The sequence below is a fragment of the Hordeum vulgare genome, chromosome 1H (assembly GCF_904849725.1).
Source record: "Hordeum vulgare subsp. vulgare chromosome 1H, MorexV3_pseudomolecules_assembly, whole genome shotgun sequence".
Taxonomy (NCBI): Eukaryota; Viridiplantae; Streptophyta; class Magnoliopsida; order Poales; family Poaceae; genus Hordeum; species Hordeum vulgare.
The window spans coordinates 231,701,641-231,713,724 of NC_058518.1; positions in this window are offsets into that span (position 1 = coordinate 231,701,641).

The window sequence follows — 12,084 nt, forward strand, 5'->3', positions numbered from 1 at the left end:
CAAAATATCCACATTTGCCACATAACCGCGGGTACGGTTTTCCGAAAGATTAAACCCTGCAGGGGTGCTCCAACTAGTCCATCACAAACTACCACGAGCCGCCAAGTAATCCTCTATCACGAAACTTGTGATCTCGTCGGATTCCTTGGAGGAAAACCTCAACTTTGAGGAGACCCAAAGTTTCACTGGAATTCCTATAGGCAAGATATATCGCTAAGGTGAGACAAATCTGGCAAGACCTCCCGACGTGTCGACGATCCCGATAGGAGCCGCGTATCTCGTTCTTAGGACACGATGGATAAGCGATGCGTACAGTGGCCTGATAGAAATCACTCAAGTTGCCCTGAGTTGGCCCCGCACAGTGCTCTAGTTTGGACCAACACTCATGAGGAGCACTGGCCCGGGTTGTTGATTAAGTCCTCGGGGTAGCTATTCCCTATGCAAATTATTATTAGATTATTAGCAGATTAAAACCAATGTTGGGTCCTGCGAGACGATCCTTAACACTACACGATTTATCAAGGGGGTCCCCATAAAAACCCCGAACGTGTTAGGAGCGATCAGTTATGGAATCAAACACCGGTAACCGAAACTAAGGTGGTAACAACGGAACAAATCACCCGGCAACAGGCTAGGCCTTCCGTTATTTACCAAGTATATAGGTGCATTAATTAAATAGCAGCTTAAACATAATGATATCAAAATACCCATGTTATCACATGGGACAGCTGGCACCTGCAACTAGCAAAGCTATCCATTAGGCGTTAACCAAGCCTACTTAGCAAAACAACATTTGCTAGGACAGCGAGGTGTTTGGGGTTCATGGCAAAGACACGTGGCATTTATATCAAGTGGTAGGCAACGAGCATGTAACGGAGGAAACGTGATTCTAAGCATAACAAAGCTAGATACGGTGTCAAGGTCACGGTCATCTTGCATGTGATGTCTTCAGCTTGGAACTGCTCTTGATCTTCCTGCACGTACTCTCCAGAATCCACGTACTCGCTCTCCGTTCCCGATGCTACCCAAGATAAGATAACACCCCATGAACTTTGGCAAAACATAATGCAACAACCAATATGATGCATGTGTGAAGAAGGAAGCATTCATCACTATTCTAGTCACTTTCATATGCATTAGTTGAGTTAATTGAATTCTGTATAGAACCTCATATTAAGTTATCTTGACAAGCATGAATATGGCATGAGCATGTGCATCATGAGAAAACGATGCAAAAACATATAAAGAACGTAGAGAACGGAGTCACGGTTCAACCGGAAACTACAAAACAAGTTACAAAGACCTACGGGTCAAAATAGCCACAAACACACTCTAATGGGCACTCCCTGGTGTAACCAGGTTGCCACATGATCAAGCAACAAATTATAAGTGGGGTGGTGCATGGGAATGGACCACACCATCAACAATGCCCATACAAGCTTCAAAACAATACAAACATACTATCTGTTTTCAACAGCAACATAGCAGTTTGTCTACAAGATTTAAAGTAACTATAGCCCCATAAGTTACTCAAACAAGGCATGAAACCAAAGCCATCCAAAATCACTACAACCCTGGACAAGAAGCTAAGGTAAAGGAATCACCCATGAGCAGATCTATAGGCACTAACTTTGACAAAATATCACAGTTTTGGGACTTCGTGAAAATCACAGATTTTCACCAGCTGCTTATGCTCTGAAGCATTTTGGCAGCCTCCAAAATGATATCTACAGGAGGTGTATAAGCATGAAATTTAACAGGGAGCTAAACAAACATAAAATCTCACAAACATTAGTTTGTTGCATGGTCTAATTTTGAACACAAGAGCTAATTCACACAAGACAACAAGGGAAGAAAATAACTCTAGTTTCCCAAACTTTGTGAAAATCACAAGGTTTCACAAATCTGACAGTTTCAGCCAAGTGTCCACTTTGACAGGGCACAATAGGTGCATACAAATGCCTAAGAACAAAATAAAGGCCCCATGCTGTAGAGGGGTTCACCCACTACCATTCCATCAAGGAATCATCTACAAAGGGCCAAAGCACCACCTAATGTAAAGCTCTAAACATGGCATCACATCAGAAAATAACAGTCTTATGAAGTTGCTCTAAAGTGAAATCTGACTCCACCAATGGATTCCTGGGATGATTCTACCCCAAATCCATATATCATACATGGGTACTTGCATGTAACAACAAAGCACAAAGCTAACTCGAAAAATCACAAGGAATCCAATAATCTACAAATGACTATCATCACATGTGGAAACTATCACAATGGCATCATCTACACACACACACAAGGGATTGCTCACCCACATACACACATAGAAGAATCACACAACACATTATATGTGGAGATGCAAACATGTATATGTTTGTGCACACTTGCACAAGTGTGTGTGTGCAAACACATGCACACATACACACACATCTCCACCTGCACCTATCTACACGCATATACACTACACTCTAGTGCAATCATGGGAGAAGAAAAAATATCAAGCACACCCCCTGGCAGTAAAATGAAACAACACAAAAATAACAGAAAAAAGGAAAAAAAATACAAAAAGGGGAAGGAAGTGTGGGATCGAACCCACAACCTCCCTGGTGCAACAACACACCCACACCACTGGGCTAGGCATCGGCGCTTACTAGAGAGAGGGCTTCAGGCTAGGTAAGCCCTCTCTGGTGCTTGCCCTGCAACTAGGCGAAATAAAACAAAAAGGGCGCCCGAGGGGGATTCGAACCCGCGACGCACGTGCAGGCGCCCGGCTCTGTTGCCACTGCGCTATGCTACTAATCTTAACAGAGAGGGGGGTGTTACTCTTTTGAGCAGCCCCCTCTGCTCTACCTGCATCTAACGCGGTCGGAACAGGGGAGAACATCGGTGGCTCTCCGGTGACTAAACTCTACGGCGACTACCACGCGGGGAAGGAGGGAACCCCAGGGGTTCCATTCCCGGGGCTAGCTCCCTGGGAGGAGCCCCACTGCGACGGCTTGACGGCGCGGCTATCCTACTGCGACGGCGGCGACGGAAGTGGCCTATGGCGAGGCTAAGCGCAACAGGAGGCTCTACGCGCGGGGAAGAAAAAGGAGAAGGTGCTAGCACTCACCCTAACTAGACAAGGAGGAGGAACGGCCCGACGAAGAGGAAGAAGAGGCGAGGGGACAACGACGGCTTTGCTCCGCTCCGTCCCTAACGAAGACGGTGAGGAGGGGCCGACAGAGGAGGGGATCCACCCTCCTAGCGCCGGGAATGGATCGAGGGAGGATCCATCATCCTCCCTGCGCGCTTGGACATGACGGGGAAGCACCGGCGACGAGGGGAGGAACGACGGCGAGGCGACGACTGTCTCTCTGAACCCCTCTCTCTCTCTCTCTCTCTCTCTCTCTCTCTCTCTGAATCTCTCTCTAAAACCTTACCTGCAGAGGGGGAAGGAGGTAGAAGGAGGTGGCGGCGGGGAGAGGGAACCCTAGGAGGGGCACGAACGACGAGGAGCTAAATAGGCGATGGGGCTGACGGCCTCGACGTCCGTGATGCCACGATGGCAATCCTACTCTCACACGCCCGACTCTCTCTGACGGAAAGAAGGGGAAAAGGGGCGAACGGCGTCAGCAGGAAGAAGGGACGGGGAAGAGGCCGCGCTAGCGAGGAAAAAAGGTGAGGCTCAGGTGGAGAAGGAGAGAGCCGGCCCGCCTGGGCTTCTCTGGCGCCTGGATAACCCAGGAAAAAAATAAAGGGGTTTTCCTTTTTTTTAATAAATAAACAACAAACTAAATCCTCACAGACACACAGGGTTTTGAAAAGGAAGATAAAAACAAATAGGGCATGATGGATTTATGCCCTATTTAATAAAAAAATCTAAACCAGGTTTTTATAACAAATAAATTATACATGAAACAGGAATTTATAATGTTGTTTTTATAAAAAAAATGAATTAAAGCTTAATACAACAAAGACAACTACCCCCTCAACCACAAGTATATTCTCTGAATGTTTAACATTTTTAAAACATGTTCAAACAAAGTATAACACACAAGTTAAAAATAACAAAGGGGAAGGGCTTGCATTGTTTTGAAAGCACCATGGTTCGAAAGCATTGTTTTGAAAACATAGTTTGAAAACACCACAACATCTCACACCACTCAAAGCAAGTTATCACTACCATGATGGATCAACTCCTAGCAACACAGAAGGAAAGCAATGCAATTGATGAGGATGCCATGATGCAAGATGATGACATGAAATGAAGCCACATGAAATGATAAACTTTATATAGCATCCAAAACATGGTTCCACACAATAGGAAAGGATCCAAATATGAAAAGGAATACATCTGGGCTGTTACAAACTCTCCCACACTACAAGAAGATCTCGACCCGAGATCTAGGACTGAAAGAACTCTGGAAATTCGGAATGGAGGTGATCCTCGCGCTCCCAAGTGGCCTCTTTGTCGGAATGATGTGACCATTGCACCTTGAGAAACTTGATTAACTTATTGCGGGTCTTGCGCTTAGTCACCTCAAGAACTGCAACTGGATGCTCACGGTAGGATAGGTCGGGTTGAAGGTTGATATCCTGAAGATCAACTGTGCGCTCGGGAGTCTTGAAGCATCTCCGGAGCTGAGAGACATGAAACACGTCATGCACATTTGAGAAGTTTGAAGGGAGCTCTAATTGATATGCAAGGTCGCCTCTCTTGCCAACAATTCTGAAAGGCCCAACAAAACGAGGAGCAAACTTTCCTTTGATGCCTAAACGTTGAGTGCCCTTCATAGGAGACACTTTGAGATAGACGAAGTCATCGAGCTGATAAACCATGTCACGATGCTTGCTATCGTAGTAGCTCTTCTGACAGGATTGTGCTGCTTTGAGATTATCCTGAATGACACGACACATTTCTTCGGCTTCAGCAATCATGTCATTCCCAAGAATCTGACGCTCACCAGTCTCTGACCAATTGAGCGGGGTACGGCACTTCCTACCATAGAGAATCTCAAACGGAGCTTTGCGTGAACTTGCCTGATAGCTGTTGTTATATGAAAACTCAGCAAAAGCTAGGTAGTCTTCCCACTTCATACCAAAGGAAATGACACGGGCTCTTAGCATATCCTCGAGGACCTGATTGACTCTCTCAACTTGCCCACTAGTCTGAGGATGGAAGGTTGTACTGAATCGAATCTTAGTACCCATCACAGACTGAAATGGATCCCAGAACTTGGAAGTAAAGATGCTTCCTCGATACGAAGAAATCAGCATTGGAACTCCATGCAATGACACTACCCTTGACGTATACAGCTCTGCAAGCTGAGCTGCCGAGATAGACTCCTTGACTGGAAGGAAATGAGCGAATTTGCTCAACTTGTCGATGACGACAAAGATGGCATCATTTCCTTTCTTAGACTTCGGAAAACCGGTGACGAAATCCATCTCAACATGGTCGAACTTCCACTCGGGAATGGGCAAGGGATGCAAAAGACGTGTTGGACGTTGATGCTCTGCTTTCACTCTTCGACAGACATCACATTCATTTACGAACTGAGCAATTTCACGCTTCATGCGAGTCCACCAGAAGGTCTGTTTCAGATCCTGATACATCTTGCAACTTCCTGAATGTATCCAGAGAAGAGAGTTATGAGCTTCTTCCATGATAACCTTTCTGATATCCCCTTTTGGAACGACAAGGTGATCCTCAAAGAACAATGTATCTCTGGTATCAACACTGAAGCACTTATATTTAGGAACTCCCTTTGCCAAGCCAATCTTAACTTTCTTCACCATTGCATCAAGAAGTTGAGCTTGTCGGACTTGGTCTTCCAAGGTAGGAGAAATCTGAAGATTAGCAAGAAATCCCTGAGGTACTAACTGAAGGTTGTGCTTTCTGAAAGAATCACAAAGAACAGGCTGGAGAGGCTTTAGAATGAGACTCTTGCAGTAAGCCTTCCTGCTCAAAGCGTCTGCCACGACATTAGCTTTGCCTGGAGTGTACTCAACGCTCGGATTAAAATCTTGGAGCATTTCCACCCAATGAGTTTGCCGAAGATTAAGGTTAGGCTGGGTGAAGATGTATTTGAGACTCTTGTGATCGGTGAACACTTCAACCTTTCTCTCCAACAAGAGGTGTCTCCAAGTCATCAGAGCATGTACCACTGTCACCAACTCAAGATCATGAGTGAGGTAATTATTCTCACTTGGCTTCAACTACCTCGAGGTATATGCTACCACTTTCTTGTCTTGCATCAAAACTGCACCAAGACCTTGAAGAGAGGCGTTGTAGAACACTTGATAAGGTTTGGAGTCATCAGGAGGAACCAAGACTGGAGTAGAAGTGAGCTTCTCTTTGAGCGTGTCGAAAGCCAACTTACTCTCTGGAGACCAGACATACTTCACACCTTCTGAAGAAGACTTGAGAGAGGCTTAGCAATATTGGAGAAATTCTCAACGAATCTTCTGCAATAGCTTGCAAGCCCGAGAAAGCTTCGAAGCTGCTTCACATTCTGCGGAGGTTCCCACTCAACAATGGTCTGCACCTTCGACGGATCAAGTTTGATGCCCTCGGTAGAGATGATGTGCCCAAGGTACACAACTTCCTTCAACCAGAACTCACAGTTGGAAAACATAGCATAGAACTTATGCTCTCTTAGCTTATCAAGCACAAGCCTGAGATGTTCTTCATGCTCTTCCTCAGTTTCTGAAAAGACCAGAATATCATGAAGTTACAACAAGACGAATTCATTCTTGAATGGGGAGAATATATAATTCATCATCCGACAGAATGTCGGTGGAGCATTAGCCAGACCGAAAGACATCACCGTGTACTCATACGAGCCAAAGCTTGTTCTGAAAGCAGTCTTTGGAATGTCCTCTTCGCGAATGCGAATATGATGATAACCCATCCTGAGATCAAGCTTCGAGAAGATCTTAGCCCCTTTCAATTGCTCAAACAACTCATTGATGTTGGGAAGTGGATACTTGTTTTTTGATCGTCTTCTTATTCAATGGACGGTAATCGACACAGAGTTGTTCCGTACCATCCTTGTTCTTGATGAAAAGCACTCCACAACCCCAAGGAGATGAGCTTGGTCTGATCAAACCCAGACGCTCTTGCTCATCAAGTTGTTTCTTCAGCTCCTTCAGCTCTTCTGGACCCAGTTTGTACGGCCGCTTACACACAGGCTCAGTACCCGGTTCAAGCTCAATTACGAACTCAAATGCTCGGTGTGGAAGCATTCCTGGTAGTTCTTCCGGAAAAACATCTTCATACTCGCAGACCACTGGGACTTGCGAAATTGGAGAGATCTCACCCTTCTCATTCAAGGAAAACAGACGGATCGTGTCATCACGCGCCATGAAGATAATCACGTCCTCCGAAGAATGAGTTAGCTTCACTTCTTTAGCTTCACAATCAATAGATGCCTTGTTCATAGCCAACCAATCCACCCCAAGGATCAAATCAATATCAGAGTTGCCAAGCACAATAGGAGAAGCCAGAAAGGCATAATCACCCATCTTGACAGTGACATCCCGAACCACTTTGTTGGCGCTCATAAGGGTGTCGGGTGAAACCACACACAAAGCCTTGCTCAAATACTCAGAATCAAAATCATGCTCGGAAAAGAACAATCTAGACATGAATGAATGGGAAGCACCAGAATCAAACAGAACCTTTGCAGGAATATCATTAACTAAGAGATTACCCATAATCACGTCTGAGGAGTTGTCTGCTTCAGCTGCATTCACCATATTGACTCTCGCAGTCCTGGGGTTGAACTTTACCATAGCATTGCTTGGAGGCTTCCCTGGAGGAGGGGGCGGAAGACGCAGCTGAGAGGTGCACTTGTTGGAGTAGTGACCCTTCTGCCCACACTTGTGACAAGTAACATCTGACAGCGGACGGAACTGCACCTGAGGATTCCCTTGCTTGTGCTGCTGAAACCTCTGCTGGAAAGCTGGGTTGGGTGGGTGGGAAGAACCACGACCACCTGATTGCTTGAACTGCTCAGTCTGCCGAGGAGGAGGAGGAGACACCCAGTATTTCTGCTGCTTCTGGACCACCTGAGTTGAGGGCGACGAACTGGAATCTCTGAAATGATTCCTCGAATTCTCCACCTTGAACAAAGCTGCCTCAGCCCTGAGAGCCAAGTTGTAGAACTTATCAAACTCATCAGGATCGTGCAAGGCAAGGGCCAGCTGCAAGTCCTCTCTCAGACCACCTCTGAACTGATAGATCTTGCTCTTCTGATCTGGAATGTCCTACAAGGCATATCGAGCCAGCTCATGGAACTCGACGTTGTAATTGTACACACAGAACCACCTTGCTTCAAGCGTCTGAATTTCTCACGCAACTCTTCCACAAAGCTAGACGGGATATAGTGAGACCTGAAATCTCTGCAAAAATCGTCCAAACTGATCATTCTGCCTCCCCTGGAGTCCTTCAACTGCTGCCACCAAACTGTTGCCTGCCCCTTGAGCTGAAACGTTGCAAACTTGACAAAGTCCTCTGAACGGACATTACTGCACTCAAAGTGTTTGATCATGTCCCGAATCCAGTCCTCAACGTCGAACGGCTGGTCACAAGACGTGAAGGACTTCGGCTGGTTCACCGGGAATTGATTCAGAGATGCAAACTGATTACCACCATGGTTGAAATTGCCCTGTTGCTGATTGGTCCTCTCTTGCAACAGCTGAATTAACATCTGGGTGTTAGCATTTGTTGCAACCATCACCGCTTGCCAAGCCTCTGCAGGAGCAGGCGGAGGAGGAGGAGGAGGCGGAGTAGGTGGTGGCGGAGTATCAGCACCGTCGTGGCCCGGATTCTGGCGAGTTGGTAGAGCCATCCTAAAGACGGACAACACATTAGCCCAGAGAATAACATTCAAGGTAAAGCTGAATCAATAGGCAGAAATATCTGAACAAGAATATTTAGCAATTGCACTCGAACAAAATAGTAAGAATGCTTCCTCAAAGTGACTGTCGACAATATCTGATTAAAGACCACTTGCAAACCAAGTATGAGCTAGAAATGCTCGGAACAAACATATGACAGAGATTCCATCCGATATCTTCGTGGATATGATCGCACGGGCTTGAATTTACAGTAGCCATCCCGTGCAAGGCAGTGCACACGACATACGAAGCGTCCCCAGGTCGTAGCAAGCTACAAGGACTCTTTAAGACACAACGAGAACCGTTGTAAGACGACCGTGAACAAACGTACCCACTGAATGTCGAATCCCAACCTCACATCATGCATCTGTAGGAAGATTGTCCTATAAGTCACTACCTGATATCCCACCTATGAATTCCCGAAATATCTGGTCATGCAATCTGGTCCACGGATACAAGGAGTAATATGACACACAACTCCTATACTAACCCGTCCAGTGTATCACATCCGTCAACACATAATCAGAATCTCGGAGCTTCATCTAACACAGACCCTCGTAATCACAACGATACAAAGTGTGCCGATACATCCGGAAATCGCTGCACCAGTACTGGGGAAGCCCGACTCCTCTCGTCACTACTAGTATTGAAGCAATTACGAACATCCTCCGTCCTGAGATACCAAGAAATCTGAATGATGGCGATGTGCACAAGAATCCCCTGGAGCTCAACTCCTCGGAAGAAATCAAGTCAGACAGAAGGCACCAAGACAGAACTCCGTCACATCGATATCATATAGATTTCAAAATATCCGCGTGATCCTAAAAAAAATTGAGCGAGAAGAGGAGTAGAATTAAGATTTCCTAAGTCAAGAACCTCACCAGAGCATAGAAGAGGAGAAAAAGAAACCTACTCTCCGACATAACTAGGACTCAAATCATTTTACTAGACTCGACTCGGCCAAGTTTGATCACACAAAGACTCCTATGGTCGTAAGGCTCTGATTACCAACTTGTAACGACTAAGATGCGGCCCTTTCCTATTTTGGGGGCGAGGCCTCAAAAGGGAAAGGGGTGCATCTAAACGTTTTGCAAGCAAGATAATCATAACATTACATAACTGAAAGAGTGACAAGTAGGGCATACACTTGCCATCTGATAAGAGTATAGCATTAAGCTTACAGATGCACATTATTCAGAGCATAGTTTAGTCCCGCTACGGACAACATGAAACAAGTAAAACTATGACATCCCGCATGCTGGCCCCACGATCAGGACCACGGCCTCAGTCCTCCGGATAGTTCACGTACAGTCGGCCAGAGTCCTCATCAAACTCCCACTTCAGCTGGTTGTCATCAGGATCTCCTGTGTCGGGCGTACCTGTACCTGCTGGTGTTTGTACTAATCTGTGAGCCACGGGGACTCAGCAATCGAATGACCTTGGAATCGAATCTAGCCAAATTACTGGGTGAGGAAGGTTAAGTGTATGGGTTTGCAGCAACCTAAGCATATGTGGTGGCTACCTTACGATGATCACAGTAATCATATGTTGGTCTACGCGAGCAATTGACGACTAGATCGATCACTAAGTGATCCTGAACACCTACTTATGTCAAACATAACCCCACCATGTTCTCGGTCGGAGAGCGGTCTACGAAGGAGACAGTCACGGTTACGCACACAGTTGGTAGTTTTATTAGAGTTACTTTAAGTTGTCTAGAACCGGATGTTAACAAAATATCCACATTTGCCACATAACCACGACAAGGCTTTCCAAAAGATTAAACCCTGCAGGGGTGCTCCAACTAGTCCATCACAAACTGCCACGGGCCGCAAAGTAATCCTCTATCACGAAACTCGTGATCTCGTCGGATTCCTTAGAGGAAAACCTCAACTTTGAGGAGACCCAAAGTTCCACCGGGATTCCTATACGCAAGATATATCGCTAAGGTGAGACAAATCTAGCAAGACCTCCCGACGTGTCGACGATCCCTATAGGATCCGTGTATCTCGTTCTCACGACACGACGGATAAGCGACGCGTGCAGTGGCCTGATAGAAATCACTCAAGTTGCCCTGAGTTGGCCCCGCACAGTGCTCTAGTTTGGACCAACACTCATGAGGAGCACTGGCCCGGGTTGTTGATTAAGTCCTCGGGGTATCTATTCCCTATGCAAATTATTATTAGGTTATTAGCAGATTAAAACCAATGTTGGGTCCTGCGAGACGAGCCTTAACACTACACGATTTATCGAGGGGGTCCCCATAACAACCCCGAACGTGTTAGGAGCGATCAGTTATGGAATCAAACACCGGTAACCGAAACTAAGGTGACAACAACGGAACAAATCACCCGGCAACAGGCTAGGCCTTCCATTATTTACCAAGTATATAGGTGCATTAATTAAATAGCAGTTTAAACATAATTATATCAAAATACCCATGTTATCACATGGGACAGCTGGCACCTGCAACTAGCAAAGCTATCCATTAGGGGTTAAGCAAGCCTACTTAGCCAAACAACATTTGCTAGGACAGGGAGGTGTTTGGGGTCCATGGCAAAGACAGGTGGCATCTATATCAAGTGGTAGGCAGCGAGCATGTAACGGAGGAAACGTGATTCTAAGAATAACAAAGCTAGATACGGTGTCAAGGTCACGGTCATCTTGCATGTGATGTCTTCAGCTTGGAACTGCTCTTGATCTTCCTGCACGTCCTCTCCAGAATCCAGGTACTCTCTCTCCATTCCTGATGCTACCCAAGATAAGATAACACCCCATGAACTTCGGCAAAACATAATGCAACAACCAATATGATGCATGTGTGAAGAAGGAAGCATGCATCACTATTCTAGTCACTTTCATATGCATTAGTTGAGTTAATTGAATTCTAGACAGAACCTCATATTAAGTTATCTTGACATGCATGAATATGTCATGAGCATGTGCATCACGAGAAAACGATGCAAAAACATATAAAGAACATAGAGAACGGAGTCATGGTTCAACTAGAAACTACAAAACAAGTTACGAAGACCTACGGGTCAAAACAGCCACAAACACACTCTAATGGGCACTCCCTGGTGTAACCAAGTTGCCACATGATCAAGCAACAAATTATAAGTGGGGTGGTGCATGGGAACACACCACACCATCAACAATGCCCATACAAGCTTCAAAACAATACAAACATAC